At 38.1% G+C, this 5,975-nt stretch overlaps 1 pseudogene; it reads left to right on the forward strand.

Moving 5' to 3' along the window:
* Nucleotides 701-5,975, forward strand: part of LOC107617426 — a 9,069-nt pseudogene continuing 3,794 nt past the window's right edge.

Below are 5,975 nucleotides of genomic sequence, written 5' to 3' on the forward strand. Positions count from 1 at the left end.
AGACTTTATATGCATTAGTGTTCTTTTTTCAGCACCTTCAAGATTCACAAGTGTTGGAAACCTCCTGTAGGTAATAACTTTAAAGTTAATTGTGATGCAAGTTTATTTCCTAATTTGAGTTTTGCTGGTTTTGACGGTGTATTATTAGAGACTCTAATGGAAGTTGGATCTTGGGCTGTTCTGGTAGTTCTTCTTTTTGGTCTATCACCGGATGTGAATTTTTTGTAGTTTGAAGGGGTCTTGTCATAGTTAGAAACTACAATTTAAGAGACATTGTGTGTGAAATGAATTGTTTGGATGTTCTGCACTTTTTATATGATTCTAGTAGTGAGTACACGTCTAAAGTTATTAATCTAATTTATAAAATTTAAGAGCTTTTTATCAACATCTTAATATGTGTTAAGTCGATTGAATAACTAGAAAAGCAAATAAAATGACAAATTAGATGATTAGATATAAAGTAAAAAATAATTCCAATCAGAATCTAGTGATATTCTCGAGTAAATTATCAATTTTGATTTAGGATAAATATTTGTTTTGGTCTTTTTGTTTTGTTTAGACACAAAAAAAATTAAATTAAATGGATAAGGTAAAGAAAACGAGAGTAGCCATGATGCGATGGCGACCTCCACGCAAGACTATTCATAGGACAAATTGGTAGCCATGTCAACACCCAATTGGCGCGTTTCATTTCGCTAACACTGCGTGGCATTTTCGTAATTCTGATCAATTCGCAGCCCACTTTCCTTAATTCTTCAGCGTCGCCCCAACACTTCTTCCACTCCCCGAAGTTTTCCCTCCCAACCAACACTTTCCTCTCTAGTCCCTTCACCCCTTGACCATCCCACAAAGACCACAAAGAAACAAAGGGGCCACCCGAAACTGGGAGAGAAACAAAGAAAAGGAAAACAAAAGGAAGGAAACTCGACCGAACTGAGGCTCCAATTCGAGAAATCAGTGTTAGAAATCGAAAATTTTCCGTGATCTAGCTTTCCGTCTCTGAGCTGAATGAGTGAAAGAGGGAAAAAGGAGAAGCAAACGGAGAAAAAGGAGAGAATGAAAAACATTTTCAAGAAGCTTCACATAGGGAGCAGTAGCCACGATCCTAACCGATCCAATGAGATTCAGCCAACTGTCCCCTCGCCGTCGTGCGCCGCTGATCACCGTGCTGCTGTAGCATCACAGAATACCGGCGTATCTCCGGCGAGCCCGTCGCCGTCGTCCTCTCCCTCTGCGGCGCCGTCTGTCGCTCCGTCTGGTGTCGGCGGCGCCGCCGCTGCGATCGTCAACCGGCAGGACTTCTTCTCGTCGGAAGAGGAGTTTCAGGTGCAGTTGGCCCTAGCAATCAGCGCTTCGAACTCGGATTTCGGTGGCGATCGCGAGAAGGATCAGATCCACGCGGCGACGCTGCTGAGTCTTGGAGGACACCGAATTGATTCGGCGAGGAGCAAGGATGAGGTTGCCGAGGCGCTGTCGAGGCAGTACTGGGTAAGCTCATTTGGTCAATTCTCGTCTGCGAATTAGGCTTTATGGTTGGTTAGTGGTTTTCTTCTTTTGCTATTATTTTGTAATTTTACTCGTTTTAGGCTTTGATTGATATTTTTTGTTTTGTTTTGCTGAGTGAACTCGATTGCGTGTTTGGAGCTTAGGACTAGCAATTGGGTGAACTGCGTAACTTTCAAGGATTTGGAATTTTGACTTATGTGATATCTTTTTTGCTATGGTCTCTGGACTGATTGAATGTGCGGTGTGTTCAAAGCTAGTCGAATGTAATATTTAATTGTTTGTTCTTTGGAAGTGCATTGTGTCCCTTGGAAATGTAGATCGCTATTTTTGGAACCATGGGGAGTTTATTGGTGAGCTTGACATTAGAAGAAAGGTATAGGATGGCAATGATTGAGATTCTTACGGAACTGCTCTGTGGGCTCACAATTATTACCATGGTTAACATTTCTGCTGGATAATAAGCTTAATCGTCTGCCACATGTTGAGTTGGTTAGGTCGCGGGCATTGTCTCTGTGCTTTATGCTTTCAACTTTCTGTGTGGATGTTATCATTGCATTTCTGGGTTTCTAGAGTTTGTATCTCTAATTTATCAGTGCAGCCTGTAAGCTTTATCATCTTACTGCTTATTTACATAATAATAATTATTCTTATGAGAATTGTGCCTTATACCATATTTGGTTTGGAAGCTCCCAAAAGCCATGTAAACTTGCTAATATGGACTTAACAATTATATTGCTAATATGGGACTTATACCATATTTGGTTTGAATCTTTAACAGCCATGCACATTTTTATTTGAACTGCAATACATATACCATTGTTCTGTAATTTATTGGCTGTCAGTGGAGCACCAAGATAAGATAATCAAGTTTGTAAATTGTATTTGATGAATGATTGAACGTGAATTGCTGGCACCTTTCCATTTAATTCTTGTTTCTTGAATGGTTTGTGTTTTGATTGTCTTACATTTCTTATTCTCTATTTCACTTACTAGGATTACAATGTGCTTGACTATGAGGAAAAAGTGGTAGATGGTTTTTATGATGTTTTTGGGCTTTCTGCTGATTCTGCAATGCAAGGAAAGATGCCATCCCTAAGAGACCTCGAAACAGATCCTGGGGATTCTAGCTATGAAGTGGTCATAGTTAATCGAACAGTTGATCCTGCCTTGGAAGAGCTAGTGCAAATTGCACATTGTATTGCATTAGACTGCCCTGTCACCGAGGTTGGTATTTTGGTACAAAGGCTTGCTGAACTTGTTACAAGCCATATGGGTGGTCCTGTAAAGGATGCTAGTATTATGTTGGCGAGATGGACGGAAAGGAGTACGGAATTAAGGACATCACTTTCAACAAGTTTATTGCCTATTGGGTCCTTAAATATTGGGCTCTCTAGACATCGTGCGTTGCTTTTCAAGGTTAGAATTGTTGCTTTTTTGGTGATTAGAGTCTTGTAGGCCATACCTTTATGTTAAGATAGTCTAGTCATAGCATGCAGTAAAGGGCGGGAGACAAAATTATACTAAATGGAGTAGGATATCAATCTTTTGGCTGAATCTAGTCATCAATACTTCTAATACTATTTGATCCTTCTAACCAATGGACTTGTAGATGTGTATAATTGCGAAGTATTGTTTGCATATTGAGTTTAAGTCATTTGGATTAATTGAGAGACATTTGTTTCAATGTATTTAAGGTTATCATATAAGTAGTAAGAATTTTTATTTAGATTTTTGAAATTTCTGCATACCAATTACTGGATCTGTAATATGTTATTTTGTTTTTTCTGGATGTAGGTATTGGCCGACAATATTAAGATGCCTTGTAGGCTGGTAAAAGGTAGTCATTATACTGGTGTTGAGGATGATGCTGTCAACATTATAAAGTTAGAGGATGAAAGGTTAAAGTTTTTAATACCTTTGTATGCTTCTTGTGTATTTGTTGTTCTCTGCATGTCCGTTAGGTTTTCTCATTCTCTTTGTTCTCTTTTGGGATTAATTTAATTGTTTTAAAACACACAAAAGGAGGAGGGCAACCCCAGACGCATGCTGTGGATGTGCACAGCCTGCTTGGGGGTCCCACCCCTTCAGGGTGAGGAAAAGTATTTAATGAAGGATTGATCTCATATTTCTGCCTGTTCTGTGGTTGTTCACTCTTGTTTATCCTCTTTTGTGTGTTGGAACTTGATGATGAAATTTTCCATGGAATGAAAAATTATATTTTGAAAAGCCTGAGTATGCACGACCTAGCTTGGGTTTCAGCAAAGACGTTGGTGTTGGTCCTTCTAAGATACCTAATAAAAGAAATACGGAAATTTCACCACCATACTCTGGTGCTTCTCTGTACAAAGGGACTCTTGGAATGAATGCAGTTGGTGATGGGACGAGATTAAATGTAAATGTTGTACCATATGCTCAGAACAACCCCAATGATTCTCATAGCCTTTTTGCAGATCTTAATCCATTTCAGATAAAAGGAACTGGGAAGACATCTGTGCATAATATACCTGTTGAAAATAAAGCTCCTGAGCTCCAGAGTACAAGAAAAAATACTGTTCCTGGGCAACCCCCTGTACCATGGAAGAATTGTTATGCTTACAATGAAGTTTCCAGGAAAAATAATCGTAATCCTAATGACTACAGTCCTACATTATTAGTTTCTAATAATTCTTCCGTGTCTGAAAAGGTTAATCTCAGTGGTAGAAAATCACCATACAGTTCAAATGTAAATAATAACATAAATGTTCAAACTCCACCGCAAGTTACTGGTTCCATGATAGCACCTGCAGCAATTGAACAGAACTGGATTCAGGATCTTAATGCTGATCACAATGGGGGACATGTGGAGCATTCTCAGAATGTCATGTCAGAGGCTTTTAAAGAACATGAAAACAGTGAAATCAGAGATATTGATTGGAGGGCGTGCACACATGACAGATTCATGGGAAGCAATTTAAAACTAAAGGAACCAGAGAGTCCTAGTTCATCAGTTGATTCTATTTCAAACAGGCCCAGGGTTGATCCAAATCCACCAATGTTGGATGATGTAGATGTTGGTGAATGCGAGATTCCATGGGAGGATCTGGTTATTGGAGAAAGAATTGGTCTAGGTAATGTGCATCATTTGTCTTTGCTTCTCTTGTTTCTGTTATTATTATTTTTATTGTTATTATTATTATTATTTGTAAAAATGTGATTGGTTTTCACAGTAAAGATGATGTGGAATTGAATAATTTCTTTTAGTGGATTTAAGCACAGATGGCAATCAACCATCAATTACCGAGATCTACCTTTATATATATTGTCAAATTACCTTTTTTACTCCCCTTTTCTCTATTTGTGCAAAGCATGTTCTGATGGCTATTGGCATCTGTGAGACTGTGACTTACAAAATTATATTTATACATGACATGCCATTCAGAGTTTCAAAAGGATATTTTCTATGATGGCTCTTCTTGTGTCTAAGCTTTACATCTCTACTGATATGTTTCTTAAGTGTTACTTTATTTTTTATTTTTAATTCATGCTTGCTTTAAATAGGTTCATATGGCGAGGTATACCATGCAGACTGGAATGGCACAGTGAGTACTATAATTCCTTTATATACTTGATTGGGTAAATTATTATATTAATAAATCTATTCTTCCCTCTGTGTGTGATAAGATAATTTGGAGACCCATCTCATGAATTGTTACATGTTAATCTATTCTTCCCTCTGCGTGCATTCACAAGTGTAGTTATAGCACCCCTCTTTTAGAAAATAACTGATAAAAGCAATATAAAATTTGATTTGTCATGGTTAATTGAAGTTGCCCAAGAGCTGAGTATAGAAGTAGATAGCTTTTCCTTGTCATTTATATTGCCTTGTACCCTATCTTGCCCTTAAGTACTTGATTTGTTACTTATATGAAAATTGAGAATGCATCAAAGTCCCTTTTTATTCCTTCTATCCATTATTTAATCCTTTAATGCTGATGGATGATATGCTTTTGTTGGGGCCTGTGCCTAGATAAATTATAATTAGGGTAAAGTATGCCTTTTTTTGTTCCTAATGTTTTTTTTTTGTATGTTTGATTTGATTTAATTTTGTTTCTAGCTTTTGAAATAAGTTTCAATTTTATCCCCTTCCACTCTTCACCTCGAGCTCGACAGCAGCTGATGGATCTGACCCTGCCACTGTTGAGCCCTCCTTCTCTGTCTCTGCCCACTTCTGCTCCGTTGTTGTCTTCAAGCTCCTCCTTCGACTCTGTTTCTGCTTCTGCCTTCATGTTCATCATCTGACTCTTGTCTTCTTGCTTCTTGTCTTGAATTTGCATGTTTCTTAATATATATATTTTTTTAATTTCTGAAATTGATCTGTTTCTTTTTGTGAATGGTTTAGGGTTTAGTTGGTGGTGGATTGTGAAAAGTGGGATGATGATATTCTAGTGGAATTGGGGGTTGGTTGAGGGGGGTTGGGGTAGGGTGGCTTC

The sequence above is a fragment of the Arachis ipaensis genome, chromosome B09, assembly GCF_000816755.2.
Source record: "Arachis ipaensis cultivar K30076 chromosome B09, Araip1.1, whole genome shotgun sequence".
Lineage (NCBI taxonomy): Eukaryota > Viridiplantae > Streptophyta > Magnoliopsida > Fabales > Fabaceae > Arachis > Arachis ipaensis.